This window comes from Macrobrachium nipponense, chromosome 16, assembly GCF_015104395.2.
Source record: "Macrobrachium nipponense isolate FS-2020 chromosome 16, ASM1510439v2, whole genome shotgun sequence".
Classification (NCBI taxonomy): Eukaryota; Metazoa; Arthropoda; class Malacostraca; order Decapoda; family Palaemonidae; genus Macrobrachium; species Macrobrachium nipponense.
Window position 1 is genome coordinate 83294918 of NC_087209.1, and position 13314 is coordinate 83308231.

Sequence of the window (13314 nt, forward strand, 5' to 3'; positions counted from 1 at the left end):
CACTATGAAGAGGAATATACTTTTTGCTTATATTTGTAGACCTTTTGAAAATAGGAAAGAATTAAAAAAAAAAACTATGGCATTACAGAGAGAAAAAACTTTACCAAACACAGGATGAATGAAAAGTAAGCAAGGGAACTGTTTTAAAGACAAATCCCGCGTACTACTACTACTACTACTACTACTACTACTACTACTACTACTACTGCTACTACTACTACTACTACTACTACACTCGCTGGGTGTTCAACTTCAAAACTGTAAAGAACAAAGGTATAGCCACGCAAACATCATCACTCTCGAAAGTGCAATGCTACTGATCTGTTCTACAAGCACAAAACCACAAAGATCTCCAAGAAGAATGGCTCCCCGCGTAATAGTTATATAGATCTACCGATACCTAACATAAACAAAGGAGGAATATCAACAAGCAAGGGAGGAGCCGTTTCAAAGGCAAACACCGCCTACTACTACTACTACACTCACGTGGACTGGCTGAGGTAAAATTTAAAACTATGAAATCGTCCTGAGAGCACTACTGCTGACCATTTCTGCAAGCGCAAAATCATCACCAAGAAGAATAAACGTGCTTTGGAAGACAATTGTGAGTAGCAAGTGTTTGCATATTAGGTTCATGTGTTTAGCTTTGTGGGTTAGGCTATAAAGAGGAACAAGTATCTATGAATAAGCTAAATTCTTTAAGAGTAGGACAACGTCGGAATGGTACCTAGCTACTAGGCTAAGTTGTGTTATTAGAGCGGGGTCCAGACTCCAGATGCCCCTAAAGCCAGGTCAGGGCACGGAACCCTAAACGAGATTGGATACTAGGCAAGTTCCGGATACCTAGGTCATGAGTGGCATTCTAGGAAAACTTAGGGTTAGTTCCTGGATCCTAAGTTTTAGTCATTATTCAGTTTAACTTTGTTACTTAAAACTGTTTAGAGGTATTCTCCTACTTATGGAAAAATCATATCTCAAATATACCCTAGCCTACACTAGGGTAATTGGCACCATCACTACATATAGGGTAGTCTAGCCTACACTACTTTATACATAGGTATACAGCATAATAATTATTAGTTTCAGCATATTTTCTAGGTTCAATGTAGACTATATGTGCTTATGAAAATTCAGTACGAAGAAATTGAATAAAATTAAAGTGTTGGCCTAGTGTAGACATACGAATACAGTAGCGTAGCCTACAGTATTCTCTATATTACACATACGGTATAGTTATTTATTAATTGATATAAGCCAATTCTGGAGGTTCAGTGCATTCTGACTATGATATATTAGTAGGAAAAAAAATTGGACACAAAACGAGAATGAGTCAGACATTAGGGTAAAAAACCGCATGGTACAGGGGTGTACCATGTACGATGGATGTGTACAACCCCAAGAAAAGTACAGTATAACGCGTCCTGACACCGGAGTAGAGGTCTTTAGCTCCGTTTCTCACCAACAACAAGTCGCGTCTGATGCCCATCTCCGATGTCAGGATGCGTTATAATGTACTTTTTTGGGGGTTGTACACATTAATCATACATGGTCCACCCCTGTACCATGCGGTTTTTTACCCTAGTACAATTAAGTGATGTCAGGCTGCTGATGGCTGCATATAATTATAAAATAGTTCTACATCACTTCACTGTATCCAATAATATTGTAGGTATTCTTGTATTATTGCATTATAAAATACTAACATATAGGTAGTGGTCAATGTTTTGATTTAGAAATCAGTTGGTGGCCCATACAAGTTTATTTTGCCATATTTAACTCAATTATGAGCAAATTTTCTAGCTTCTAGTTAGCATAAATGAATATCCAGATACTTTACTTATATGAGACAAGGTCATTTTTCGTTAGACAACGTGTTTAAGTTGAAATATGACTTGAATACATTTGTTGTGAACCAAATTATTTTTTTCATTAAAAGATTGCATCAGGGGCATGTTTTTTTGTGTAAAATAAAAAATTACATGATTCCGTTCACTATTTTCACTTGGTTTCAACGTAATACAAGCTTTGCGTTATCTATTATTGGTCTAAAAGAAAAACTGTAAAATGTGTTCTTTCAAGCCCAATAGTTTTGATAAAATGTTTTTCTCTCAATTTTATCTACGGTTGTGTTCGATGGCACAATTTTATCTAAGGTTGTGTTCGATGGCACAAGTTTACAGGAGTTTCATCCTTGTTGCTATTGCATGATAGTCATTAGCAGTATATTTCCTTGCTGAGCTTTGATCTATAGCAAGTAAACTTTCTGCATAATAATATCATTCCTATGCTACATATCATCATTTATAACATGACTACGGTAATTGCTTACTATCATTCGGTTGTTCATGACTACACATTTACATTTAAACAATTATAACGTTAAAACAATACCTTCATCATTCTCTTTTGCTGTTTTCAGACTTTTTTAACTAGAAGACGGGATAAATTTAGGCTATTGTAATTTGGTCTCTCCCGCTCCCTGAGTGTACTCTGCTGCCTGTGTCCATTGCGAGTGAAATTTTAAAATAATTTCAAAATATTGGCGTATCAGTGTTAATTGTTAACCCCATCGTAAAATCGGATTATCGTAAGACAAATTATTGTAACTTGAACACTACCTGTATTTTAATTCATGTCTATTGTCCTTTTCTGCAACAATAGTAACCCCCCAAAATTAAAGATGTTTCCAAATTAGATATAACACAATATTTCTACTTTAATTTTAACCCAACCCCCTTTCATTTCTTTTTCTTAATATAACTGAGGCAGGGCAATGCTACTTAGCTTTGACATCCATCGCTTCCAGGTATAAGAACATTCTTAATTTTGTGGGCTATCCTTATGTATTCCCCCAGTTTTCTGTTAGGGGATTTCCGTGTCTATATTTATGTCCTGATCTGTTTTCTTAATTGATTTACACATGAATAAATGTTCGGTGATGTCCTCCTCCACTGCATATATCACAGACCTCGTCCTGAAATTTACCCAGGAAGCTAGCCTTTAAGTTCAACATATTCAGTCTGGCTTTCATTATGATACATGCGCATTTTGTTTCCAGTTCCCTTATGTTTTTGTTTTCCTCGAAGTTATCTGTGAACCTCAGCTTCTTTATTTCTTTCCTCTTTTGTTTGAAAGTCTCTTAGATATCTTGATTAATTCTTATCTTTATTTCCTTATTCAGTGCTTTTTGGCATACCTCATTCCATTGATTTCTATATTATATTTGGTACATGTGTTCACCAAGCTTTTTGTTCAACATTGTACATTAGGGGCTCTTAATTGCTCTTCTACTAGTTCTTTGATTGATCTTTGTTTTGAAAAACCTGCACATATACTGCTCATCCTGATCTCTGCTTGCTCTTTTATTCTGGTTCATAGTCAACTTGTCTCATTTCTTGGTACCTTTTTTGGCATATCTCATTCCATTAATTTCTATAATATATTTACATGTATTTACCAAGCTATTTGTCCAAAATTGTCCATAAAGGGCTCTTGATTGCTCTTCTGCTATTTCTTTGATTGCTTTTTTTTTTTTTTTTTGCACAATCTGCACATATACTGCTCATCCTTATCTCTACTTGCTCTTTTATTCTGGCTCATAGTCAACGTGTCTTATTTCTTGGTACCTTGCCTTTCCATTTATTTAGCCCTATTTTGGCTTCTGATTCTGTGACTGTATTTACAGTTTCTACCATATTTGCAGTGCCCCTCTTTGAAACGCATTTACATTCTCATCTTTGGTCTACCTAATTTCGTCGTACTATAGTCCTATTCTGGCTAATGACTCTGTGGCTGTATTTACAGTTCCTGTCATATTTACAATATAACCCTCTTTGTAGAACTTATATACTGTCCTTTGGTTTACCTCTTTTTCTGCCCTGACTGTTCTGGGATCTTTTATAAATTCTGCTTTTCCACTTGTGCAGGTACTCACAAGTCTCCTTTCTTGCACTCTCCTGTCGTAAGTGCAGGTACTCACAAGTCTCTCCTTGGTACTCACAAGTCTCTCCTTTCTTGCACTTTCCTGTCGTAAAGAACCTGCACTCTGCTCTTCTTAGCTTATCCTTATCTTTAGGTGCACTTTGATTTTCCCATGTTCTTTGCTTTCTTTCCAACCCCTCTGTTAATCGTGGTCCCTTCGCTATTCAAGCATTGCTTGTTGTCAGGGTTAGGTGAGTTATCTCTAGTCTTGAAATTATTTTAGTGGTCCTTTCCGTGATTGTACCTTGTTTGTTTTCCATATTCTTCACTAGGTTTTCATTTAGGGTTTTCAGGTCTTCCATGAAGCTCCAATGATTGCTGACTGTCCTGTTTTCTGCACAATCTCCGTTTCTCCAGTTGCTTTTTCTAATTTTTCTTTGTATGATCTGCAATCTTCTTTGAGTAACTTTAGTTCTCCAATTGATTTATTCTCCTTTTTTACTTTCTCTGCACTTTTTATTCCATCCAACACCATATTTCCAAAATTCTTGGTGATCTGGGATTTTTCCTCTATCCTTTCTCATAGCAATTTCCTCATCCTGACTTATTGACCCTTTTTGCCTGTACCCTCCATTACATTCTATACAAATACTAGTGTTTTCTTCCTCTTAGCATCTCATGCAATACCTATATAAGCTTGTTTTCAGCAATTTCTCAGTTTCTTCAATTGCTTTTTCTAATTTCTCTTTGTATGATCTGCAATCTTCTTTGAGTAACTGCAATACCAATCTAAGCCTTTTTCCTTTTCTGTCATTTTTATCGACCTCAAGAAATTCTTAATTTGAGGCTTGTTTAGTTCTATGCAGAACAATTTTTTGCATTATCACACTTGGCTTTCGTCTTCTGGGCCTAGCTGGACCTTGCATTGCCCACATGGGCATGACTTCTTCCTATCACTTGTCGATTCCTTGTGGGTGGATGTAGCTAAAAAATCATCGTCGTGGTCTTAGCTTACTGTTGTCATAAGGCCTACCTTTTGAACATTCTTTGATGTCTAACAAGGAGACATCACTCCTCTAGAGTTTTATCTATTGCTTCTTTTACTTTGGCCTTTTCTGAAGGGTTGACCTGCCTACCCCTGGAATTCATTCTGACTTCAATTTTAATGATCTGTTGTTTCCCACCTTCTGCCATGTTTGTTTCCCTGACCTGGCTGGATGTCTCCACCATCAACACAACTGTACCTTACCTTTCAATCCAGATCTGAATCCTCCCTCTGCTAATTAATTTACATCACACCTCCCACTAGTTGCTTTGCCATTCATAAAATTGGTACCCACTTTCAATTAGGACAACAAGCCAAAAGTAAGCTTTTCCCACACCATATCTTGATATTTGTCTGTCTCAGGTCCCCTGTACGTTCAAGAATTGTGAAGCTGGGGATTGTTCATTATGGCAAGTACATGGACCTTGAATCGTCATGCAAAAAGAAAATTTAAGGAATATAAAGAACTTTGCATGGGAAATAAAAAAGCTACTGTAGAAAATAATTCACATACACAAGCAACTAGTGTGAAAATAATTTTAGCAACGATGGATGTGAAAATAATGTCTTCTCCTAGCTTACTAATTGCTTGGCAATCTGTGTGTGTGTGGGGCTATCAACCTTTTTTCTTTTTGCTTATACAGATTTCCAAAGAGTATCTGTTGACAGTTTCCTCAATTTTTCAGTAAATTGAATATTGTAAATCAGATGGTACCTGTGTAACCAATAAAATCAGCTTTTATTTCCTGTGTTGGTGAAGCTATTTATGAAAAGAGATTTGTGCTAACTACATTTAAATTAACACACTTCTGGTTAGATATTGGAAAATATTTATTTCTTTTTCAGTCTTGCGACCTCTTATGGTGGAAGTGATGCAACCTCTTATGCTGGAAGTGATGCGACCTCTTGTGATGACAATGAAAAAATTGGAAAGTAGGGTGCAAGATCAGCAGAATTCACTAGAAATAATGATAGGTACCATCGAACATTTGAAACAAACTCAGGCTGCTGCACCCACTGAACCTGATTTATCCCTGCTGGATGGATTGCTACCAATACAAAGATATGTAGACTTTGAGGACTTTGAACAACAGATAAATGGGGACAGTGCCCTTAGAAAGTCACTGGTAAGCTACATGTCAGTTACCGTGATATGCACAATGATGTTTATTACACTTCAGTACTGAAAACTTTTACTTTGACATTACTAAAGATAAGAAAAGGCCATAGTGTGTAGAATGATTTCATTACTAATGATTATCAAAAACTTTCGTATAACCAGTCTTATTGAATGTTATTTCTAGGTACATCGACGCCAGCTTCTTGGGGGAGCAACCGTCAAAGCATGACAAGTGGACTCCAGTATGAGTTCAACTGGGAAGGTCGTCTTGGCTGGAAGACGAAAACAAATACATGCAAGAAAGGGTTCGAGAACACAACATTGTGTTTTATTATAATAAGTGAGTGCTGTATAATGCTGTTAGGTGTAGGGTATGGCTTTTGCAGTGTGTAAATTGGCACTTTGTAGTATTGCCTATTGCTAGCTTTTAAATGGGGATGCAGATGCAGTGAAGTGCCATGGATGCTGGTAGATAGTCAAAATATTGTAAGTGAAATCTTCAAAACATGAGTTGCATTTGTATTTCATCCACACATTCAGTAATTGTGTGGATGAAATTATAATGGATTACTTTGCATTAAAAGTAATGCAAAGTAATCCATTATAAAAGTGCAGTGTAATGTTAAAGCACAGAAACCATAAGTGCCATTATCATTTAGCCTTGGCAGGGGTTAACACCAAAATCAAATCCCACAAAGTTAAAAAGGACTTAAACCTTAATTGTTAACCCTTTAAATGAATTAATACTTTGACATCAAAACTTCTAAAGTTGGATACTGCCATAGCCTCTGTACCAATGTCTTCCACTGTCTTGGATTTGAGTTCACTTGCTTGAGAGTACACAAAGTTGCACCATTTTTTTCTTGGCCACTTTTACCTTCCTGTATAGGGTTACTTTTCCTACTCGACCCCTTGGGTTCAGAGGTTTATGCTTTTCTAACTTAGATTTTAACTCGAATTGTAATAATAGTGGTGTAAGTAACTGAATATAAAGGCTTTTATATTGTTGGACTATACATAGTACTGCAGTATGCAATTTACTAATATTGATTATCCTTTTCAGATATTCTGGTGAACAAGACACAATTATCAACTGATGAAACTGAAGTAGGGAAAACTATGATGATTTATCTAAAAAATGCATGTGACAGATACGTGGGAAGGAAAAGACCAAAAGACTTGCACAGTCAGCAAAGTCAAGATGAGAGTCCCAATTCATCTCTACCTAATTCTGGTTGGGATCATGAAGGAATATAATATAGAGCACTTCTGCTGACTGTTGTCAAGGAAATTATAAATATTCATGTAATTTGTTTATCACTCAAATTTATCTTATTATTGTCAGTCTCTTTTGATTAGATTTTTATAATATTTGAATGAATAATTTTTATTATATTTAAATGAATAATTTGATGTAGAGAAGTATCATTCTTTTCTGTCTAATGTTTGTTGTGACTTCATGCAAGATGCTACATCCATTTATCTAGTACATACAGTGCTGTACTTAATGAATGGCAATTTGTGTTCCTGCATTACTTTTTTTTTTTAATTAAATGGATGTACCATCTTGCATGAAGTCACAACAAACAGACAGAAATCCATGAATATTTATAATTTCCTTGACTACATCATCAGCTAGCTTTTGTAAAATATTGTATATAGAAATCAGATATATTAAACAATTAAGGAGAGTTTATGTAGTATGTAGTGAGATATAGAGAATGCAGTATATATACGGTACTAGTTACTGCAACTGTTTTGTTAACCATTTTTTGCCTTCTAATAAAAATTTAATTGTGACTATGTATTTTGATGTTAAACACCAGTATAATGGAATCCCATTTTTTTATGTGTTAATGCATTTATTGAAATTATTGTTTACACGACAGCCACAATACTTGGTCACAGAACAGTTTTTAAAAGAGTAGTGATTTGTTTCTATTGACTGATATATGTTTGCATAAAAGTGTTTAAATTATTTTCAAAAATAATTTTGTCAATACCTAAATACTTGCCACATCACCCTATACTACTTTATCAAAATAAATTTAGATGAATATTGCAACATACAGATACATAAGGGTATACGTTTTGTCCGGAAGACTATGAAAGAAATGTTTTATATCTATGTACATCACCCTGTTGTAGCTAAAGTTTGAAAATAAACTATACAATGTTTTATGCATGTAACTATAGTGCTGATAAAAGGTAAAGTAAGGAGATCGAGCTTCCAACATTTCTTCCAGTGGGGTTCGATCACGTGTCTAAGACCATTGAACAAAACTGCCAAAGGAGTCCATTTTTTCATTGTATAGTTTATTTTCAAACTTTAGATACAGCAGAGTGATGTACATAGATATCACATTTAATTCTTTCATATCATGCATTGGAATTATCTGGCAATCCATAATGAAACATAAATTGGATACTGGTAATTGTACCAGTATCTGCCCAAAATAGGGAAGTTGGAAGTTCAGAATTGTTCCACTACTGGCCCAGCACACGCATTGGCGTGATTATGGATTGCATGTATTGTCCCAACATTCTTACAACACAGTGCCATTAAGGGCCCGGTGTGCAAACGGATAATGGATATAAATTGGACCGATGCTACTGATCATTTGTACCAATGCCCGAAAGTCTGGATCTCCGGCAATGGGTCAATGTATGACCAATACTTGTGTGTTTGCTGGGTTGTCTATCTAGAAGTAAACCATTTCAATTTCAAATTAGCCCTCCAAGAATAAGTACAACAAAAATCCAAACTTTAAACTTAGATATGTTATTTCAAGTAAGAATGTTGCATAAAAGAATACTGCACTGTTTAAAAGAATCTCATGATTTTTACTTATTTCATGTACCATTTTATTTGAAAAGTTTCCACTCAAAATCTTCACAGTAGGTTTCATCGCTGTCACTAATATTTACTGTATTCTCAGAATTTTCATCACGATCACTTAGTGATTGTATCATTGTGATCTTCATATTCCTTTTCATCTTCATCACGATCACTAATTGTTACACTATCATGATATGAAGTTTCACTGTGATCGGTGTCACTAATCATCATTTTATTATACTGAACGTCAGGTTCAGTGTCCTCGATCATTATTGTGTTATACGTGTTATGAGCTGAGTATTCACCCTCACCGTCAGAAGATATATAATAATCATCTTCGGTGTCATTTGCGTCAGAACAGTCAATATTATCTACGCCGTCTGTTTCATAGTAATAAGTATCGTCTATACTGTCTGTTTCAGAACAATCTATATCACTCTCAGTAGGAAAAGAAGAGCGTAGGTTAAGAGACACCACATTTTTATTGCGACGCGTTTCGTTGTTTCTTCATAACATTTTCAAGCCTAAAAGAGACATTACAGTATTTTAATGGTAGTTACAAGAATATGTAATTATTGGCTGACAAAGCTGAGTAAAAGTAGCAACAATAAGATAATGGTTAAAATCTTTAAAATAAATTGCACCAGCATACTAAAAAAATAAATTATATAAGATCTTTAAAATAAATTACAACCGTATACTAAAAACAGAATGGTGATAGACAGAGATGGAAAGTTTACACTACAAATGAATGACTGAATGATTTATATTAAAAGCAAGGGATAAGATGAATTGTCAAGGTTAAGATCTGGTTTCCTTAAAAATATTTCTGTTGACTCAGAGATTCTCAATAATGACTCTTCTCTAAAAGTACCAAGCACACTAAAATTTTCCAATCTTCTACCTGTATTGCATTCCTCTACGTGCTGTAAAATCGGTGATCTGGTTGGCTTGGCCAGCAAGCAACCAGTACGAGGAGAAATGCCATAATGTTCGGAAGATCTTGTCCGGACCGACCGTTTTGACTGGCCAATATAGGTGGCGCTACAGGCGTCACACTTGTAAATATAGGTGATGCCAGACAAAAGGTCTGAAGGTAGTTTATCTTTATGGTTTAACAACGCTTGGATAGTATGGTTGTTGGTAAATATTAACTTGGGGTTAATGTGGGGAAAACTATACTTAAACATATTTCTTAGTTCTCTTGTAACGTATTTAGAACAAGGATCACTTTATAAATGAAATTTAAAATACATAGTTAGTTTTATCAACACTTGTATATTTCTTTGGCCCTATTTATACTATGAGCAAATATTTAGGAACTTTTTTTATTTCTTTATATATTATGTTATTGGGATAGCCATTAATTTTGAAATAGTTTAACAGAAACTTTATTTCTGAGTCAAATGTCTGCCAAGAGCTGCAGAGAGAATATGCTCTGTATTAAAGTCTTAATGTTATTTATTTTGAAGTTAAAGAATGTAGCACTTTGGAAATTCATTCCAAGACCGGTAAAAGTAGACTTTCTAAAAATGCTAAAATTTAAGAGTGACTTATTGTTTGCGGTAGTTTTTGTAATGCTTACATCTAAAAAGTTAAGAATATTATTTTCTTCATGTTCCACGGTAAACTGAATACATGGGTGTTTACTATTTAAGTAATCATGGAACCGCTGTACGTGACTTAAATGCCTGTAAAACAAAAATGGGGGGTGGGGGGGGGGGGGTTTCGTCAACATACCTGTGATAAAAACAATTGGTTTAAACTCAAGGGGACAATCATCAAGCCATCGTTTTTCATGAAAACAAAGAAATATGTTGGCCATTGGGGCTGAAAGTGGAGATCCCATTGCGAAACCTTCAAATTGTTTGTAGTGCAAATTATTGAATAAAAAGAAAAAGTGATTATCGTTTATGCATAAGTTGAGAAGAGTTTTAAAAGCATTTCTTGAAATATTTCTCACCTGTTCAATGTTATATAAATAGTTTAAAACTATATCAATCGTTTCCTTGATAGGAACGTTTTTGTGAAAAGGGAGGTGATGTCAAAAGCTTGCTAGCACCGCACCTTCGGGTATTTCATAAGAATTGATGATGTTCTTGAACTCATACGTATTTTTTTAATGTATACTGATTTTCTGTCAAAGGCTGTAGAAAACTTATTAAAAATTTCGCTAGTTTGTAGGATGGTGCTTTAAAGGCAGACAGAATGGGTCTCAATGGTATTCCACTTTTATGAACTTTTGGTAGTCCGTACAATATTGATGGTGAACTCCCACTTACAAACAACTTGTTATATTCTTCTTCACTGATCGAATCATTCTTTCTGAGCTTTCTTAATTGGTAATTGATCTTGTCTTCTGTATTCAAGTTTGTTTTATATATATCTTCTTGAGGACACTTCATAAATTTTGAACTGTCAGAGAGAACAGTTTCCATCTTTTCAACATAATTGGCTCTGTTTAATATGACAATGCCGTTACCCTTATCGGGCCTAGATATCACAATGTTTTTATTTATTTTCAATTTCTTAAGTATATCCATATCCCTAGTGGAAATTGTGTTAAACGAATAGCGAAAAAACTTGGGAATTTTAGTGATAATGCTTCTTACATTATTCACGCACTCCCTAAATTCTCTTTTATAGATGGGTTGTTGCCTCAGTCGGTAGAGCAAGTGTTCGAAGTACAGCAAAATGGACTTCTTGGGGTACTTGAACAAAGGGAGGCAGAAGTTCATTCCTAGTGATAACAGAAACTTTTCTCTGCTGTTGAGTACATAGTTGGAGTAATTGTGAATGCACTTGTCCTCGTTGTTACGGTTTAGGTCGAATGATCCTCCCCAGTTGACAAACTTCCTTCTGTGAACACTTGTTACCTGTTCATTATAACTCAGGATGGAGTTTTGAATAACATTTTTCACATGAGTAAAATCAAGATTGCTCAGAGCATTCCTGACCCTGTCCTCAATGGCGGCGATGTCCTGCTTCAGTCGGGCAGACAGTCTCCGTTTGTGGTCGATTTCTTGCAATAAAAGAGCGTGTTGGCAATCCTCATAAGCGGGCGATTGGATGAGGTTCATTCTATACACTTTAAATCTTAAAAATTTCGGCATAATATTCTGTGAAAAGCATCTTTTCAGAAAGTCCACGTCCAATGAAGCCTTTGACTCTTGCTTTGCCAGCTTTTCCCTTGCTTTTAATATAAATCATTCAGTCATTCATTTGTAGTGTAAACTTTCCATCTCTGTCTATCACCATTCTGTTTTTAGTATACGGTTGTAATTTATTTTAAAGATCTTATATAATTTATTTTTTTAGTATGCTGGTGCAATTTATTTTAAAGATTTTAACCATTATCTTATTGTTGCTACTTTTACTCAGCTTTGTCAGCCAATAATTACATATTCTTGTAACTACCATTAAAATACTGTAATGTCTCTTTTAGGCTTGAAAATGTTATGAAGAAACAACGAAACGCGTCGCAATAAAAATGTGGTGTCTCTTAACCTACGCTCTTCTTTTCCTACTGAGATTGAGATTTCCAAAACATCTGTCTACTTTCACTGTAATCTATATCACCTACAGTGTCGGTTTCACAGAAATACTCGTTGAATAGCTTTCTCAAGTTATTTCATCAGGCTCTGGTTCCTTGAACACGAATTCCATCTTGGCGTTGATTACATCGTCGTCATCTTAACAATTTAGTTATTCGATTAAATGTTTGATCGCGTTGGAATGAAGAAAGAGTGAGCGATCGGTACTGAGGTTCAGTGCTTGAGCCCCTCTTAAAAGCAAAAAAAAAAAAAAAAAAAAAAAATGATAATGCATGCTAGCACAAGATTTAATCTTATTTCACTTAACTCGGCAGACCACCCGTAAAATGAGAGAGAGAGAGAGAGAGAGAGAGAGAGAGAGAGAGAGAGAGAGAGAGAGAGAGAGAGAGAGAGAGAGAGAGACTTATGTTAATGCTTATCAAAGGCATTTTTGATAAGTCATAGCTAATTTATTATAGTAACGAGGGCCATCTAAGCAAAGTTATCAAATACCTTGATATATAAAACCATACTCTGCAGCGCGATAACAGACGCTGTATGATCGTTTTATGTCAGACTCCAAATTCTAAAGACTATATATTAAGGCTATACTACCCCGACATAGAAGTTAAGATCTTGGAAGTCCTCAGGTTACTTGGTATCAGAAAAGAAGTTCCGAGGGAAACTGACATTACAAACTTATTAAGAATATTATCAGGAAAAATATATTCTCATATGATACTGGTAAACACATCTAAGGAATAGCATAAGTGACGTATTATTCACAATGTAACATTCAATCCATTCATTAGTTATATATGTCAGAAATGGTATGGTGATAATCTTTAAGAATATA

At 35.1% G+C, this 13314-nt stretch overlaps 1 long non-coding RNA gene across 1 annotated transcript; it reads left to right on the forward strand.

Moving 5' to 3' along the window:
- The first annotated feature begins 260 nt into the window (after nt 1-260).
- LOC135195484 (uncharacterized) lies at nt 261-7879 on the forward strand. The gene is made up of 4 exons (XR_010310153.1): nt 261-604; nt 5813-6093; nt 6271-6426; nt 7150-7879. It is a non-coding gene; the product is annotated as an uncharacterized LOC135195484 (long non-coding RNA).
- Nucleotides 7880-13314: the final 5435 nt, after the last annotated feature.